This window comes from Lissotriton helveticus, chromosome 6 (genome assembly GCF_964261635.1).
Source record: "Lissotriton helveticus chromosome 6, aLisHel1.1, whole genome shotgun sequence".
NCBI classification, from domain to species: Eukaryota; Metazoa; Chordata; class Amphibia; order Caudata; family Salamandridae; genus Lissotriton; species Lissotriton helveticus.
In genome coordinates, this window is record NC_136067.1 from 1684101052 (window position 1) to 1684121281 (window position 20230).

At 43.4% G+C, this 20230-nt stretch overlaps 1 protein-coding gene across 5 annotated transcripts in view; it reads left to right on the top strand.

Annotated features, from left to right (window-relative positions):
* The first annotated feature begins 1118 nt into the window (after nucleotides 1–1118).
* SLX4IP (SLX4 interacting protein) overlaps nucleotides 1119–20230 on the top strand; it is a 627226-nt gene continuing 608114 nt past the window's right edge. For 2 of the 5 annotated variants that reach the window (XM_078649538.1, XM_078649534.1), the window contains exon 1: nucleotides 4565–4696. The gene's annotated coding sequence lies outside the window, so the exon portion shown is untranslated. Of the gene's footprint in view, nucleotides 1187–4564; nucleotides 4837–20230 lie in introns of those variants that run through there. The other 3 variants (XM_078649537.1, XM_078649533.1, XM_078649535.1) reach the window with 2 other exon arrangements.

Here is a 20230-nt window from a genome sequence, read left to right on the forward strand (position 1 = left end):
ACCCAATTTTTCAGCATGATAACAGGCATAGACAAGATCACAAGCAGCTATCACTGGAACGTTACCCAATACCATTACTGGGAGTCCTGTTGAAGCAACAAATGAAGTAATAGTTCGCGAAACACGTGTTGACTTGAGTTACTTTTTGTTAAACTTAATATGAAAAACTATTAAACAGTAAAATACCAAGTACAATGTAAAATTCGGAAACCTGCTAGTCCAGTGATGATCATTACAAGAGAAATTATAGGAACTAACTTTGTGAATAGAAACTGCCCCAATGTCCCGCAGCCTTTGACATTTCTCCAAAAATCAGCCACCTGATAAAAAGCAATGTGTAGCGAAAAACTCTAGGGGGGGGGAGAGAAGGGGGCGGGGGATTATCAGGGCCTGTTTCTAGAGTCAATCGGACCATCCCTCTGGGTCTTCTCCAGACCATGGAGTGACTCAGCTACCGTGCCGTCTAAGAGGAAACATCCAGCAGATCAGCATAAGAGGTTAAGGAGCTGTAGCCCCACTTACTAGACTTTGCAATGTCCTAAGGCAGGCAGGCAAGCAAGAGGTAGTTCTGCCAAGTACCACCCTTCAGGCGTTAGACTAACGCATTTCAGTGTGGTGCTCCGCATCATCGCACTGAAATGCATTGTCACGCTGAAACATAGTGCTTCAGTAGCCTTTCTGAAGCGTTGTCTAAACTATATTATGGAGTGGCAGAGTGGCGCCTTTGTTGTGCGAGCTGCTGTTCACATGCAGGCTTGGGTTTTGCAGATGAGTTAAGGCTGCTGGTAGGCTTACTGCACAGTGCAACAATGTTTTATTGTGAATATTTTCTGTGGCGTGGTGCTCACAGCCTGATGTCACGGTAGTGCTCAGTGTGATTATACAACCAGTAGTCTCGACGGCGGGGAGTTTGTTTTGAAAGGAAGCGTCTCGGGCTGGCTTTGCGGGCGCCGCCGCAATTATGGAGCTCTCGGCGCTACCTGCTGCTCACACCTGCCTGGCTGCCGTTGCGCACTGTCTCAAACCTTGTGAGCCTGCAGTGAATTCAATTACTCATTACCAAGCTCACATCATGGAGCTGGTGACCGGCGGTTGCAAAGAATGCCCAGAAGAGGGTCTGTCACTGGACAACAACAGACTCGGAGGAGAGCCCTAGACTAAAAAGGCAGGTGGGAAACGACTCAAAGTAAGTACCAGCCACCCAAGTTTCGATTAATACCATGGGCTGCAGAGCTAAAAAATCTTTTAAATGGTTTAAGTTACAGTTGTTCCTGGTATTATATGCGTTCTATGGAATAGGCAGCAGTTAACAGTTTCTGTGTTTTGAGAACACTTGACTCCGATATTCTTTGTCGTCTATTTATGCACTTTTATACAGTGCGAGCCTGAACCGACAAAACGCTTTAAATAGCACCAGTTTTTAGGCGCGGGCAGATAAGATTAACTGACTGTTTTGCAGGTCCAATGTCCTCATGGCCGGCCATGCGCGCATTCTACCACATACTGTGTTATGCTAAGGCCTGAAGATTTGGGATGCATATCAGCTTAATGTGCTTTGCTCTGGGCTGATTAGTAGAGTCACTGCACAGCTACAGGTAAACAAAAAGATTACATATGTAAATAAGATCGTTTAAGAGGAGCATAAATGCAAGCTTCTACTAAGATGAACTGAAGTGTATTTACCAATGTGCTTGTTATCGTGTTACACACAACGTCTAAAGTCGGCAATTTGAATGGTCTATGAGGCTTCAATCAGCCCGAGTTTCTGTTGCACATACCTTAAGTAAAACATGCATATACAACAGACCCTACTCAGGCCAGAGACTCCCAATTTTTTAGGCTAAAAATTGCTTCATTGTAGCTGTCTCCCACCTAAAATGCCTCTGCTTCAATATGGGAGTGCTGGCTCACAGGCATGTGTGTACACACTTGGAGAGAATTCTGTGCGTGTTCTGTGGTACACGGGGTGTCAGATGTGCAGATGCAAATTCACAAGATACAGAGAAGGTACAGGTTTCGTGGTAATCTCACATGTGCGGCAATGGCAGAAGTATGAGTGCACATTCGTCGTAATATCAGGTGTGTAGAGGTCGAGGCACAGCTTTTTGTCTGAGTACATATACATTTGAGAATGTAAATTCAGTGCGTTGGAGATGCGCAGCGAATGTTGCAGAGAAAACCGTCAACGCAGAACTGACAAGATTCATCGAGGACAGCGCCATCCTTGACCCTTGGCAATCAGGATTCCAAAGCAACCACACCACCGAGACTGCCCTACTCGCCGCCATAGACGACATTCACACCCTCCTCGAGCAAGGCCTCACCGCATCCCTGATTCTACTCGACCTATCAGCAGCTTTAGACCCCGTCTCCCACCGTACACTCGCTGCCAGACTTCATGACGGCGGCATACAAGGAACTGCCCTCGACTGGATCTGATTGTTCCTCACAGGCAGAAGCTAAAGGATCAAACTGCCACCCTTCCTCTCCAAACCCACATCAATCATTCAGAGTGCCCCAGGGATCATTGCTCAGCTCAACCCTCTTCAACATCTACATGGCCCCCCTCACAGCCATCGTCCGACAGCACGGCCTCAGCATAGTATCCTACGCCGACGACACCCAGCTCATCCTCTCCCTAACTAAGGACCACAACACCACCAGAGTCAACTTCCGGGAAAAAATACAGAAAGTCACAGTCTCGACGAGCAACAGATGCCTGAAGCTCAACTTAGAGAACACAGACGTCCGCGTCGCCACCCCATCGGCATGGAATGACACCTGGTGGCTCACTGCTCTTGGCAGCCCCACGGAGCACACAAGTAACCGCGGCATCATTCTCGACTCCTCCCTCTCCATGAACAGACAGGTCCACGCCATCACCTCCAGCTGCTTCAACACCATCCGTAAGACCTTCAAATGGATCCCCACCGACCCAAGGAAGACAGGTTACCCATGCACTCATCACCAGCAGACCAGACTACAGAAACGCCCTCTACGTCGGCATTAACAAGTCCCTAATACGCAAGCTCCAGACGATACAGAACACAGCCGCCAGACTCGTCCTGGGAATCACTCGACACAAGCACATCAGCCAACACCTAGGGAACCTCCCCTTGCTCCCCGTTAAGAAGAGAATCTCGTTCAAGGTACTAACCCACGCTTACAAATGCCTACTCAACACCGTCCCCAATACCGCAACGACAAAATCATCTTCCACATACCCAAAAGGAACCTCCGATCCGCCAACCTCGCACTCGTTGAAACCTGACGCATCCACAAAGTCAAATCAGTGGGTAGAGTCTTCTCCCACATCGCCTCCAAGGTCTTGAACAAACTCCCAATCGACATCAGACACGCCCCCTCCCTGAACACCTTCAGGAAGGCACTCAAGACTGGCTCTTCGTCTAAACAGAACTGCTGACCCCCTGCCCCCCTCCGCCCAAGCGCCTTGATACCCTCACAGTTGAGTAGCAAGCTTTACAATACCCTGATTGATTGTGCATGAGCGCAGATAATGAGTGCTGACAGTGAGTCTGCCGCTGCGAGTACCACGTTGAAAGACAGTGGCTCCTCTGTGAGTACACTTTAGTTTTCACCATATAATACTTCGCTGCCTTGGTTAACCAACAGTGAAATGCCGATCCCTGTGTGCTGCCAGTTTGCTGCCTTTCCTCATGGTGGCCATTGGGAGAGCAGACAAGCTTTTACAGTCATCTCTGCTGAAGCAGGATCTCAAAAGATCTGACTGCAGTGCCTCCGGTGCCGTGCTGAAAGACAGCAAACTTTTCAGTGCTTAAAAATAGTCCCTCGTGAATTATAAAGGAGGGAGGGGTGTAATTTCTGATATGTATCTCTTTCCCTCATCTTCATTGCTTGATTTTGCTTGTGAGCAAGTGTAACTCATAGTCGTTGAAATGCCACTCATAATTATAATGAAATCATGAAAATGAGACACCTAGCAATCTGAAACCTTGGCAGCTTTGAACAAAATAGGCTTCCATGGAACGAGGCATACAGTGCGTCGCATATGCCAGCTGAAGGTCACGCACTGTGCGATAAAGGTGACAGGCGGAAGCCTAGGGACTCCAGAGAGCAGAACTGACATGGTGAAAGTGGCCCTGTCATATACTCAAGATGTCGGTCAAGGTAGAGGATCTCGTAATACGACCAGAGCTACCAACTTCGAACATGGTGAACCAGGTACAAGTCTCGGCATTGGTTCAACATCCTGTTATTCTGGCCAAATCGCTGAATCCCTCCGGACCTTAAGGAAAATATGAGGGTCCGTGTGTGGTGTAGCTAGTGCTTATTATGTAAAGCGCTCCTCGCCCACCTTACTTCCAGTACACCACTGCTCCTGCCTCCATTCTGAATAGTGATTAGCCCCGGCGAAATCACGTGTGGATTCGCCTCCCGGAAGCATAAAAACAAGCGCAAAGTCCTTCGAAAAAAAGATCGAAACACTCACGTGCTGGCAGAAACGTCCGAAACGAGTTACACCTACATAATAACCATGAATGACTACAAAAGAACGTACTGAAGATAAGAATTAATACATAACAGAAAATGCCATTATCCGGACGTTTATTTTAATCAACTCCAGTTTCCTGTTATTTCTACGCATAAGAATTAAGATGGAAAGATTGTGCTATGGGAATTTACGACCTTGAGTATAATGTTGTACATAAATTAGGTAAGCAGCAGCAACTTCCAAAACAACGAGGTTTCCTGAAGTTTGTCACGTGACATGACCAGTGCGAGCCGCCTAAATCCAAAATACTACAGACTATCACCAAGCACGGAGCGAAACTTGGGGACAGAGAGCTCAGCTGGGTAGGTTTATTTCATTGCAATTTTGTGTAGCGCGGACTAGCCCCAGGGGGCATCAGAGCTCTTTACAGTAAATACAATACAATAGAATAGAGACAACACAATTAAGCAGATGATTTTAACCCTTCCAGAGCGAGAAGTATAGGCAGTTAACCCAAATGACTATTAAAAGTTCCCTAGGCAACTTTCAGGTCATTTTGAAGTGATAAGGGTCAAGCAGAGGCTCTGAGGGAGGGAGTTCCAGACGTGTGGCACTTCCAGGGAAAAACTGGTACATGTAGCGTTCCCTCTTAAAGGGAATGGGGTTCATGCATAGCTGCCAAGTTTTCAGATTGCTTATGTGTGAGATATCCCTGGTTTTAGTGTACACGTGAGTGGCATTCTACGGTCAGTGTGTGACAAAAAGGGCGACTCTTTATCAAGATTAGGAATAAGCAATGAAATCCATATTGAAAGCTAAATATCACAAATTACCACCTTTTGGGCAATTCGAAGCACTAACCTGGCAATATTGTCCATTTTAACACCATTAACAGCCAATCAGAAGTAGCCTGACCCACCCCGTGTAGCCTAACTAAACTGACAGGATCAGAAACAGCCAGGGGCGCCCATTGTGTTGGCAGATCTACCCTCCGTAATGCACTCTAACCCTCCTTATCTCCATCAGAGCCATCCCAGCCAGCTGAATTCCATTCTAGCGCCATTCGTATCTGCCAGAATCAGTGTGGCTTTGCCAGGGTCAGATTGGGATCACAATTTGGCCCGGGCACTGACGAAAAAAGTGGCCCACATTCGCGGGACGTGCCCTTTCATGAAACACACAAGGAATGTAAGTGGGAGTATATTGTTCTTGGGAAGGACACAGGGCCAAAGTGACAATGTCCTACAAGCTGAGCACCTGAAAAACAGCTAAGCCCCTTTCTATTACCAAATTATTCCCAGTCCTCCAGCGCAGCACCTGAAAACAGCGAGGCCCCTTTCTCTTAAAAAATTATTCTCCAGCGCAGGAGCACCTGAAAACAGCGAGGCCCCTTTCTCTTAAAAAAGATTCCCCAGCCTTCCAGCGCAGGAGCCTCTCAAAACAGCGAGGCCCCTTTCTCTTAAAAAATAATTCCCCAGCCCTCCAGCGCAGGAGCCTCTGAAAACAGCCAGGCCCCTTTCTCTTAAAAAATAATTCCCCAGCCCTCCAGCGCAGGAGCCTCTGAAAACAGCGAGTCCCCTTTCTATTAAAAAATGATTCCCCAGCCCTCCAGCTCAGGAGCCTCTTAAAACAGCGAGGCCCCTTTCTCTTAAGAAATTATTCCCCAGCCCTCCAGCGCAGGAGCACCTGAAAATAGCGAGGCCCCTTACTCTTAAAAAAATATTCCCCAGCGCAGGAGCCTCTGAAAACAGCGAGGCCCCTTTCTCTGTTTTTCGGTTTTGTGGTCTTTGGTCTAAAGGAGCATGTTTTAGGTCTGGTTCAATTATTTTATAAACTGTTGAGAATCAGGACATATCAACATCATATTTGATATTTTGGATGCATTTGATTCTTTCACTGATAGGTAAAATGTCTTGTTTCATAAGAATCTTTCCCAATATGTGCCATCACATTTACCCACAGAAAATGGGTAAACCCCTTGATACGTCTGCCCCCCGTTTCTAGAAAGTCAGTATTGATAGTAGGGGAATTTCCAACACCTCAGGCTTTAAACATTCAATGCAAGGTATAGTGACAAGTATATGTGAAAAGAGTGGTATCACCAAGCATATGGCATAGTGGTGAAAACATAACACCAGACTTTTGGAATACATGGAAAGCAGTGTCACTTGAAATGCTGCTGCTATAAGCTTCTTTCCAAGTTCAACATAGATTGGAGTGATTTTGTTTGTATTTGCAGTGATTCAGCTACGTATATGAAAAAGTTGTGTGATGACCTGACAAAATTAATAGCTGAGCTGAAGTGCATCCCTGTAAGAGATCCTTGCCACTTATTAGATGGTATGCTGAAAGCATCTTTACAATCTTCAGAGTTAATGAAGAATTCTATTAACTTTGTAGTCCATTCTGGTGCACTGTTTTGTTATACGCAGGAACTAAAACGCAAATATTTCTCTTTTTGTGATTTGTGTGGCATCAAATAAAGTCATCCCAATTGTGTCACTTAGCTGATGGTTCTCAGTCCAAGGCGCTGTGAATGCTATATTATCCATTTTACAGAATTTTTGCTGAGTGATGATGCCAAAGGTAAGAAATCTGAGGATCTTTGGGGGGCAGATTTGAGACAGGAGTTAACTGATGAACAGTGGTCCTACTGCTGCTTACAAATCGAACAGGTTTCTTCGAATAGTAGGCTTCGTATCATTCATTACAGATTTCTCCAGCGCAGCTACTATACTATACTATACTGTGCTAGGTGTCGGGCAGAACAAGCAGATTTCCTACATTTAGTGTTGACGTGCCCTGGGGTGTATGACTACTGGCAACAAGTTCTCAAGGCCCTGGACTCCATGATCTCCACATCTATTCCCAAATCACCACGTACTGCGCTTCTAGGCTATACTGCACATATTCCTGTCACCCACAGAAAGTTTGCGTACTTTTGTCTAGTTTTGACACAGCGCTGCGTGGCCTTTCGGTGGGGTCGAGGCCATGCACCTAAATTTAAGGTGTGGCTAGGCGATATGATTCTTTGACCAGAACAAATTTGTACATATGCCCAATTGCTCCCCGCTCCTCACAACCCCGCGATATATGGGGCCTGCTGCAGTCATATTTGTTGGAACACCCTGTCGCTGCTGATTCATAGGCCCACACACTCTGTATGCTCTCCAGATGTGCCTTTCTTCTGCAGCTGTTAAACCTGCTGCGTAAAATCTCTCCCGTTGTGTTGCTTGCGTCGACATGAACAGAATGCTCTGCCATCACTAATCATAACACTGCTGAATGCTTGTAATGTATCTTGTTGCTATTTGATACCTATCTACTTTGATTGCCACGGTCCCTCATTTAATGATTGCAATTGTTAACATGCTTATGATGATAATGTACTTTACTGTGCTTGTTGAAAGATTACTTGGAACCTGCTGACCGTTGTTTAAATAAACCCCCAAAAAAAGAAATAAAAAGAAATGTGAGGATCTTTGGTCTCATATTGATAGTGATGTGAAAAAAAGTACACTGTACTACATTCTTAGATTTTTACAGGAAAACATAACTGCTGTAGTGGACATAATTAAAAAACCTATTGTCTGAAAACACCCTTGTCTGCCAATTGTTCAGCATAATTGGTGTATATGTGGAACATCTCCTGAGAGTAGGCTAGGCGACACCTTTAGTGATTTTGGAACTGCAACATGTTCCATGTTAGAGTGCTTGCCACTTGGTAAGCAAAGCAATGTTAAAGCGCAATTCGGGAACTTTTATTTTACACTTTATGAGAAATGGCTTGCAATGATGCATAGAAATGTCTCTTCACCAACCATGGCATTTGAAGTCAATGAAACCTCACTGTGGCACTCTTACAAGTTCTAGAACCCTTCCATAAACGGGAATTTTCTCTGTAATTTTAAAAGTGCTGCTTCATTTTTGACCGCTTCAATAACACTTAGTGCATAGGCGCCCAGTTCAACGTAAATGTTGCAGAACCTGTCCAGAGAATCGCAGTCTTCAAGTGCACCAGTATTGGCATGGAAAGCTATGTCAGTGGCCAGAGTTAGCAAATTGTGTACTGGCTGTTTTTGGCGTTGCACGTCTCAAGTGCTAATGTTGAGAGGGCCTTTTCACAGAAAAAGTTTTACTTGAGAATGAAAGAGCGAGAGCAAATGAACAAAGACTCACTGAAGAAGTATAGTATGGTGTACTGCAATAAAATTGATTTGCAAAAATGTATTTGGACCTCATTTACAGTGTACGTACACTCTCGATATACCATGCAGGTCTCGAAAAATCCATTTGACTGCTCGCATTTGCAAGGTAAATTTAATGAGGGCGGCTATTTTTATGTCCTACTCGTCCTTTCTGGTGAGTAGGAAGATAAACTAACTTTTGTCCTCTGTCTCTAAAAACGGAGCAAATGTGACAAGATAACAAGCTTTAAAGGCAATGCCTCACAAAGTGATTGAGCAATAAAGATACCTTTAAATCTTGTTATCTTGTCACATTTGCTCTGCTTTCAGAGACGGAGGTCAAGTAGATTGCTGTTAGGTCGAGGAAATTTTTCAAGGTACTAGACTTGCAGGACTAGTAAAAATTTTTGAGCCCTGCCATGCACAATCACTGCAGAAAGCAAGCAATAGTAAAATCCACACTTTCCATAAACACCGTAAAAACACTTTCTGTTGTTTTTAATGGCGCAAAAATGTGTAACTACTGATAACCACTGTTTTTTAAGGTATTGAAATCACTTGAAAACACTGGAAAAAAAACAACAGAATTAACCAAAAATATAAACTGAAACCAGGAAAGCCTAACTATATCCATGCAGTCAGTTCAGCACCCAGAACCACCCTGTGGTGTTGCTACCTGGCTGTTTTTTAAATTTGTCTGACTAGTATTTTAATGCACCAGCACAAAAAATCCCCCAAAGCTGGTATTTTCTTCTCTTATCAGAGCACATTTAAAACATGAAACATATTAGTAAAGCACTTTAAAATATGTTACAGAGGTTCTTTGATGGTCCAAAAGCAGTGTTAAAAAAGAATAAAGACTATTTATATAAAGTCCTGTTTATCATATCACGGCGGACGCGCGTGAGGGGGGTGCTTCTCCTAATGCTGCTATTCTTTTAATGCTACTCTTTAGCTGCTGCTGATTCCGAATTCGATTTATATTAAATGCACTGAATTTTAACATCTAACTTCTCTTTTAAATTGGCTCTAATGTTCATGTGGTTACCTCTGCTTTAATTGTCTTCTATTTTACCTGTTGTCCTCCCCGTTCCACCGCGGGTTTTTTGGTCCCGATTGTGTGGAGGGAGACAACTTCCAGTCCAGTGGAGGTTGGTGCTCTAGTCGCCCCCCCATCCTTTAAAACCGGATGCAGAATCGAGCGCGCAGTGGGCCCAGATTGCGCCCCTTCGCGCCAAGTTCGCGCCAGGGGCTAGAGATGCTGGTCTCTCTACACATCATCAGGGATCCATCAGCTACTCAAGAGAGGAACTTCTGGACCTATGCTCGGTAAGAGCGCTCTGCCTCCATACAATTGATCCCGAGTCTCTAGCTGTTAGAAAGTGTTTCACCTGCACTTTGTGCAAGGTGGTAGTGAATAATTCAGCTATGGCGCCATGTACATCTAGCCCGGCCCTTCCGTATTCTCAAAGCCTCGATTTCGCAATGTCAGGTTACCTTATTAACACTAGATCATTGATCAAGAATAAAATTGCATTTGAAGACTTTGTGTCCCTTAGGAAACCAGATTGTGTTTTTGTCACCGAAACCTTTGCCTCTGACTCATCAGGTCCGGATCTTGTCGTGGCTATTCCGGTAGGCTATCATCTTGCTAGATGTGACAGGCCAGGGCGGCGGAGCGGAGGCTTGGCTGTCCTCTATAAGGATTCTCTGGTCTGTTGTGAACAGCAGCTTTCCTCACCTTCTGACCCCTTTGAAGCTCTTTATTTTTCCATTACTTCCCTTCCGACGGAAAGTTTTTCCGGTGTTCTTTGCTATAGGCCTCCGGGATCCAGGATTGCCTTTGGCCAGAAATTTAGTAGCCTTGTGGAGCCTTTCTTAGATAGATCGAACTTTACCTTCCTTGGCGATTCTAATTTTCATTTGGACAACTCTCTCTGTAGCGTTACTCAATCCCTGATTGAAACTTTCAATGGCTGGGGTTGTAATCAATTGGTCAGGAGTCCTACTCATGTGGCGGGTCATACCCTTGATAGTATTTTTTCCAATGACCCTTTTATTTCGGTGGGAGACCCAGTTCCACTGACATGGTCGGATCATTTTGCTGTACCTTTTTACTTACGCAGTGGTTCACCTCGGAGATACATTTCAGAGCATAAACATTGGATGGAAAGAAGAGACCTTAGCTGCATAACTAAGGCGGCTCTTTCTAGATTTTTCGACGATTACCAGCCCTCTAGTCATCTTGATGTTAATCAGGTCGCTGTGGAGTTGTCACAAAAATTGTCTGATGCTCTTGACAATCTGGCGCCAGTTAGGAAGTACTATTCGGCTAGACTAAAACCTTCTGCTCCTTGGTTTTCGGAGAAACTTAGAAAGTTGAGATTAACGTGTCGTAGACAAGAAAGGATATGGCACTCAAAGTTAGATCCTGTGGACAGGGAACTCCACAAGGTCTCTTTGAAGCATTATAAGGAGGCTATTATGGAAGAAAAAAGGCTCTACTACTCAAAGATGATGGATTCATCTAAATCCTCCAGGGGACTGTTTAAGGTCATTAATTCCCTTACGGTTCCGACATCAACTCATACCGCTGATTTGAAAAAGTTATTTTGTGATAAAATTTCGGATTTTTACGCTTCCAAAATTAGAGACAAAATTAGAATCTTGAAGCTGCCAATGTAGGACATTCCACGTCTCTGACCATAGCAATGGAGGAACTGGCTCCCTTTGATACTTTTCCCAGGCTCCTCACTTTTCCATTATTAGCGCCTGAGGACACGGACAGATTGCTTGAAGGCGTTAAGTCGGGTTCTCCCCGTGATCCATGTCCCCTTAAGATATTAAAATGCTGCCGAGACGTAATTACACCACATCTTACTGTCGTTTTGAATGTGGCTATTTCTGAGGGACAATACCCTCTGTCCTGGAAGACGGCAGTGGTAAAGCCTTTGTTGAAGAAGCCTTTCCTTGACCCTACGGAGCTTAAGAACTATAGTCCAATTTCGTTGCTCCCGGTCCCGGCCAAGATCCTTGAAAGGCATCTTAATTTCCATCTCTCCTCTTATCTCAGTGACCATCAAGTGCTGGATGTTTCACAACACGGCTTTAGAAGCCTGCATAGCATGGAAACGACTCTTACGGTGGTTTTTAATAACATCCGTATGCAGGTGGATGCAGGTCATACCACCCTGCTAATTCTTCTCGACCTCACAGCAGCATTCGATACCCTTTCGATACCCTGTCCCCCTTAAAACAAGACCTTGCAAGACAAGGAGCTTACATTATCTGCTGCCACAAACTCCGCTCTGCCTCCAATTGTGATGTATTCTTATAGGTTCTGTATCGATCCCCCTATTCCTGACCCTGTTCTGGTTAACAAGTTAACTAGCAGCCATCCCATGATGCAGAAACCGTTATCTGATTAAGCCACACTACGGCACAGGAACGTGTTATCTGATTAGGTCATAACGCTTGCCATCTAATTAGACAAGCGATATTCCTCCAGCCCCTGATAAGGCATACGGAGTTCTCAAAACAAATCAAACCTATGACAACCTGGGAAAAACCCTGCGGCCATTGTTTTGATTTCATCGAGAACTTCAGCAAAAGAATGTGCTAACGACCAAGTCGTATGACATCCTTATTGACGTATCTATGTCCATCCTTACGTCAATCTCGGCACCTTACAGGTATAAATATTACCGGTATTGCCTTAAGCAAACACACGCGGTGGTGACGAGATCGGAGCAGCCAGACTTGCCGAAGCCCAGAGCAGAGCAGACCCCGCTGGCGCAGCCCCGCCTTCCTGACGCGCTGAGAACGAGACGCTGCTTTCTCCTGTCGAGAAATCCAGCTCCGGCGCTTCCGGGTAGCCCTCGCAGGCAGCCTGGAATATCGAGACCAGAGACGAGAGATACCATCCCTCATTCATCCTAGATTCAAGGTACAGAACTGAATAACCCCTTGCAGAGAATTCTTGAGTCAGTCACTTGGCAAAACAAACTTAACTTAAACTGCTACTTTCTATTCCCGCCCACGTATTAGGCTTAGGTCAGGTACACTGGGGTAGGCGTAGTTAGAAACACCAGTTGAGTACGATTAGTCAAATGTATATGTGTATGTATCTATTTTATCCATTTTAAACCACCTTATGGCTTAGAAACCATATAAATGTTTTTACAGTATTATTTTATACTTCTGCTTTTATTGTATGCACTTTACTTAACCATAAGTATTGCGATAATATCGATTCATTTCTCTTGTATGAGAAAAGAGACTGATCAATAAATACCATCTTTTTATTGAACACGCCCGTCTCTTCCTTTTCTCTACAATCTGGTGAGACTAAGAATGCACGTACTGACTGAGTAAAATAAGTTGTCTTTTGTTTTCACACGACTCTAGAGATACACTCTTGATTAGGGGAGAGCAAAGTTGTCATGTTCTATGGTTGTCAGAAACTAAATCCCTTCTTGTCTATCCAGGGAGGTTCAACTCCTCCTTGCCTATTCGAGAAAGTTTCTAGTGAACTCTGAGCTAGCTGGCAAACCCAAAACTTTAAGTCTAATATCGACAATAGAAGACCTAGTTAACGTCTGGTCTAGGCCTATACTATTGAAGGTATTATTCCAATGCGCAGAGCCTATTGGGATAATAGGAACTACACTACATGGCGCCCAAACGTTTGGAAAGGCAATAAAACTAACGCAAGACATTAGAGTAACTCAGTCGTGCTTTTTCACTCAGACCCCTTTTTTCCCATAATACTCCAAAGACGTCTGGAGTGGGTGAAAGGTCATATCCGCCAAACCTCGCAGGAGGAAACTCCTATGTATGGTTCTTGGTTTAGTCAACGTTGAAGGATACACTGTTCCAAAATATTGTGCATCTAATCTTTGTTCCCATAAGAAACCTGATCTGCAAACAAACAAAATAACCTTCCTGACAGTAGAATGTCAGACACTGAAGAAGAAAGAGAGATAGCTAGAGTAGCAGCTGAACTCGTAGCAGCTGATAATACTATGCAAGAAGCAGACCCGGATATAATACTCATCCCGGTCTATAACTTTAAAACTTATAGAAAATGGACTGACACCTAGAGGTGGCACAGTCATATTCGTAATAGAGGCACACGAATATCGGCAGACAGAGGTATTCTATTCATGGATACACTTTCCAGCAGCAAATGCTGTAACAAAGGTCTTCCACTATTACAAAACAGAGGAACCTCCTGATGAATACACTCCTTTTGAGGAGGTGGAAGTACCACTTAAATTTCAAGAGCACGCGCTCTTGTTTAATGGCGCCCTAAAACACAACAATCACATCACCAGGCTCGGTCCATTAGGTAGACCAGGAGCAACGTGGCCGGTCCTAGCCGGATACACACCACATCCAGACATCGAAAGAATGTCTGCAGCAGATCTTCTAATACAACTAAAACAATTAACAAAAGTACATAGACAATTAGTCCAATATGTAATGCGGACTTCAACAATCCAACCAGCAATTAAAATTCCACAGCTGACCCCTCATCAGGGGAACACAAATAAAATTACACCACAGAACATACAGTCCTGCCTAGGTAAAGTACCAGCTAAAAGGGAACAAATACCATTCTGGTTAGCGCAAAAAATCACCCAAATAGAGGCGGTGTTTCCAGACACCACCCCTGTGGATAAACACAGGATTCTGACTATCTGTCTTCCAATGGGAATCGCACCACACGTGGAGGACTGTGACACTTGGGGTACAGTCTTTGCTTCCATCTACACAAAAACGCATGGTGTTCCATCCATTTCGGTAATACCAGATGTGCTAAAACAAATTCAAGACGAATACGGTCCAGAACCCGCTTTAACTCTTGGTATGAAATTACTGAAAGACTTCAAGCAGGTCTCGGCTATATTACTAGCCAATATAAAGGGAGAAGCAGCAAACGTGGCGATCCGCCAAAGGTTAAAAGAAACAGATATAGCAGACCAACCAGCTGAAATTGCCAGAATTATAGAAAAATCCTATGAGGAACTAGGTAGAGATAGTTTAGGTGAAATACCAGTAAAACCCCAACTGATTGAAAGTCCTGAAAAAATATTTATTAAAAATCATCTAAACAGTCAAAAGAAGAACTGGGATGGAAACAAACAATCCAATCCAAAAGAAAAGAGATTCCAGTCCAGAGGAAGGTCTCCTCGGCGGAGAGAAAGATCTCCGGACCAAGGACCCAAGTCTCCCCAAAGTGAGCCCTCTGTGAAAAAATACAACCTTAGAAATAGGGATAATATAAAGAAACCGGATAGATATCAAGATTTTGATACACGTCCCTTGCAATCTTTTCAGACTTCCTCGCAGAAATCGGAAAGAAGAGGACGATCGGAACCCAGGGAAGGGCACGTCAAGTCCAAAGACAAGGAACCTGCTCATCCAAATAAGAAATTACAATTTCCAAAAAAGAAGGTAGCCAGTATTAAAGTAGTTAACAATGCCGAGAATACTGAGGACACAACTGAAAAACGGGGAATGGGCTCAGACAATGCTAGACAGCGCAGCAGAAGTGAGCATAGCTCGCAAAGTCCTTATGAATCATCTGGAGACAGTGGACACGAATGAATACCTTCAAGTGGAAACTGCAGACACCAGAGTTAGCAAACCTCACAAAATATATGAAATAACATTACGTATAGAGGGGGATAAGACTAGAAAAATAAGGGGACTATTTTGGGATAATCTCTCCAAGGGCTATGACATCCTTCTAGCTGAAAAAGACTGGCCACCAGAGTTTGTCAGGGACTGCCCTCATGGCGAAGAAATAATTATGCCTGCCTTCTCAAATCATATCCCAATTCATAAAAAATACACACTTGCTAGAAAGTGGGCAGTAGCTCAAGCTCCTGCTTTATATAAAAATCACGTAGGATGGGATGAGGACTCTCCTCCTCACAAAATCCAGTTAAAATCACAACCTACTGCACAAAGACAGTACCCAATTAAGCAAGAAGCTAAAAAACAGGTAAAAGAAATCCTAGATCAATTAGAATACCAGGGGGTGATTGAAACTTGCACCTCACAAATGAACAACCCTTTGTTTCTTGTCTCCAAACCAGACAATTCATATCGTCTAGTTTTGGATTACAGACACCTTAACTCATGTTGCAAAACTTTTGCAGTGCAAAACTCGCATAGTGCAGCGCTAATGAATAACATAGTGCGCAAACAATACAAAACAACATTAGACATCTCTAATGGATTCTTTTGTCAAAATATAGCACCAGAGAGCAGATATTTGTCCGCGTTCTCAATAAATGGCGCTCAAAAACAATTCTGTCGGTTACCCCAAGGGTTCAAGAACAGCCCAGGATTATTCTCAGCGAGAGTAACAGAGTTACTACAAACATATGATGACGAAGCATTATCGTATGTCGACGACATATACCTAACAGATGATGACTTGGATACTCACTTGAAGAGAGTGAACACCATAATACTTGGGTTCGCAGCAGAGGGTTACAAATTCAACTTTAAAAAATCTAGAATTGCCCATCTAACAGTCCTGTTCTTAGGATATGAATTATCAAGTGAAGGCAAAAGCCTGGCTGACAATTTCCTAGAGAAATGTGCCGTACTCCAAGCACCTAGAACACTAAAAAACTTACAGTCAATTCTAGGCTTCCTAAATTTCGGAAGAACATACATTGCAAATTACGCAGAAAGGGTCAAGCCCCTTTATGATCTAATAAAACCAGATTTTAAAAGAACAAATTGGACTCAAAAACACACAGAAATTTTGAGATCCTTACAAACAGACATGTTAATTAAAACAAAATTAGAAACACGTGATAACACACGCAATCTTGTGATTCGAGTCATCCCAGGAAGATACGGATTCACATACCTGACCTCTAACGAGGGAGAAAAGGTACCAATTGCATTCAAATCACACTTATACACTAAAGCTGAAATGAAATTTAGCCCAACGGAAAAAATTCTTACTGCAACACAGACAGCTATAGCAAAAGAACGAGCCCTGGCACAAAGGTAAACGAATAATAATCGTGACACCGATACCAGCCTTGGAGGCGGTAACAAAGGCAAGCATTCTGAATGCTAAAGCACTACATCCGAGGTGGATACAGTGGGCTAATTCTCTTGCTGCAACAGACGTGGTATACGAATTTGATCCCAATTTAAAAACACAAGAATTTCTCCAATACGAATTCGAATGTCCTCCGCCGACCGAAATTCTGCCTCTAGATCATTACGGCTGTATAATATATACACACGGATCAGCACAACCCGCAGTGGGGGGTAAACAAGCTTACAGTGCTGCGTGCGCGATTGTTAAAGGTCGCTGGCACGAAGGAAAATTTAAACCAGCTATCAGCAAAACACAATCTCTGGGAGACTGTACAGCTCAGCGAGCTGAACTGCTAGCATTCAAGATGGCGCTTGAAAATACCGATCGAGAATTCCCCACACTCATAGGGTGCGATTCGTATTATTGCGTTCAGTCTTACAATGAATACTTGCAGATCTGGCTTCAGAATGGTTTTAAGGATGCAAAAGGAGGCACAATCGAGCATAAAATGCTCTGGGAACAAGTAGTTCTTTTACAGAAAGAACTACCAAAGACTCACGTGATACATACACTGAGTCATCAACGTGATGGCGTTCACGTTGCAGGGAATTCATTGGCTGATGAGGCCGCGAAGGCAGCTGTGCAAACGGCTTCCGTAGCTGCCATCACACGGTCAAAAACAAAAATAGACAGCGAAATATTACAGGCTGTCAGCGCTACAGAAAAGGATTCGATAGAAACACTCCCGAAAGGCTTTCCAGTAAAATACTCATACATAACTGATGCAAACAATGTTCCTTTTGCTCGAATCCCTGGAGTGGGGGATAGGGCAATTCCAAACATGGAACATAGGTTAGGACTAATAATAGCGGCACACGAAGGGCTCGCTTCTGTACATGCTGGCGTTTCAGCCACAGTATCATTATTAAAACAGAGATACTGGTGGCCACAAATGAGAAGACAAACAAGGAACTATGTTTTAGAATGTGAAATATGTCAAAGAATGAAAGTATCAACGGTGAGACGACCAGCGCAGACGCCCCTTCTAATCTCAGATAAACCATTAGCCTGTGTCTATCTGGACCACTGTGGTCCCTTACAAAGGGATGGTAACTATAAATATATCCTGGTCGCAGTGGATTCATGCACGAGATTCATATGGATGTGGCCCCAGCGCTCGGCTGACGCCAGAACTGTTATAAAAGATTTGCGGGTCTTTATCGGCACATACGCAATTGGCATGCTGCATTCTGACCAGGGTCCTGCTTTTAGCTCTCGAGCTTATAAGGAGGCCATGACCAGCATGGGCATTGCATTGCGGTACTCTTGTCCATTTCACCCTGAGGGGAACGGAATTGTAGAAAGAAAAAACCGTGACATAAAGCAATCTATAACAGCAAAGGTATTAGGTTCGGGAGCTGGGTGGGTCAAACATCTAATAAGTGTCCAACGTAGTCTAAATAACCTGCCAAGAAATTCTCTGAAGGGATTCAGTCCGTACAAATTATTGTTTTGAACTAGGATGTTAGTCTTAGATCTTGACAGTCAGACTTCAGTGGTGAAGGAAAAATGCTTTGATATCAAAGATCATTTGGCTATTTTGCAGGACTTAAACAAAACAAGAAAAGACCTGAGCAACATAAAGTTGAAACAGCAGCCAACAACCACTGAAGAACCACCACCTGTCCCAGCAAGACCTGTCTGGATTCCAAAAGTCGGGGATCTAGTCAGAGAAAAGATCGCGGTAAAGAAGGAATTTGGGCCTTCTTACAGAAAAGCAGTTCCTGTCTTGTCTATCAACGGGACAAGATCAGTTGTACTACCGCCGCTTGCTGGTAAAAAGGAGAACCGAGTTGTATCCATCGACTTGGTAAAACCACAATCATGTGGCCGATAACAAACAGTAGGCCAAGTGGACTCCCGATAAGTAGTAGAACACCAAGGTTTGCTACCAATACAGAGGTCCTAACTAAGAGGCTAATCACATTCGAAACGCCTACAGAAGAACAACAAGGACTGTGCAACAATGCAATGGAACTTAAACCTCTGAAAACCCAAATAAAAACATTTAGTAAAGACACACCAACCTACAATGAAGTAACAAACGAATATGCAAGAAACAGTAATCCTGAAGCAATTGGAACAATTGACAGAACTGCATCCGGCTACTTCATAAACTTCGATGATTCCTCTGAAGACCTCAGTGAATCAAAAACACAGCCATCAACAAAAACCTTTAAAGATAAAGCTAAAGAACTTTTGAAACAACTGAAAGAAACCTATCTGATTTCTCCATGGATTGAATTTTGGGTGGGCTTTGGTGCATTTATCCTCATACTTTGGCTCATCATGGTACTAACTTTGGGACGCTTCATTGAGGGAAAATATGCTAAAATGGACACAGCAAGTCAGAAAATCAACTTGATCCTCAAACCACACACATCTTCACACGTCGAGAAAAGAGAACTTTCTTCAGTCAACTTCACAGCCAATCCTATACCGGGTGGGGTAGCATGGGACAATACTGACTACGAAATTTATGGTCCGGTCGAAATCCTGAAATATCCACACCAAATCAAGATCTCATTGAGTGACTTTGTAAAACCAAGCTCATTTGCTGATGATTGGGACTTTGAAAGTATAAATAATATGATGTCTGACCTAGTGATGTCTGCTAAATTTACCAAACATGATTATTTGCAGGGTTCGACTAATTATGATAGTATGTACTGTTACAACCACTATGGTAACCATTTTTTACATAAATCGGCACAACCTAGAAATGTTTTAAATTATAATCAATGGGAACATTGTGCAACCCCTCCAAAAGGAAGCTCAAGAACCTTTTATGACAAATATTCATACTTTTCAGGGTTCAACACAAGTAATGCTGAAACATTTTATTTCAAATTGTCAAATAAGACAGGGACAAAGACCATGCTAACAAACACGAAATTGATATATTCAGACTCATTTTTTGAACAAATGAATACTTTTGGTTTTGATTATTGGGACAAAAATGTTGAAGTAAAAAGTGTTTGGGGTACAAAAGAATGGCAAGTACAAGGTATAGAATCATTGTTTAGAGCCTGCATGATCCCAGAACAAATTATATTTTTAAATGACACTGTTCAACAAACCACCTGTCTTGGCTTAGCCAAAATCAAAGACTTAAATAAACCGTCTATTCCAAAGCCAACAATGGACAGCAATAGCTCTACAGATGAAGAGATAGACGTAAACTATGTATTAAACCAAAACAGAACACATCCTGATTGGAAACAATGGTTGATCTGGCCCACAGATACTAATAACTGTCAAGATAGATTCCTGAACAAAAAACAGGGGTTCAAATTGACCAGGCCAGACCCTAGATATTCCCAAAGACAACACCCAGGGATAATAACCACCTACAGTGGGCAAATTATGCCTTCAATGGCTACAAACTTCCACACTGACAGAAATTAAGCAACACCTAACTTTACTTACTGA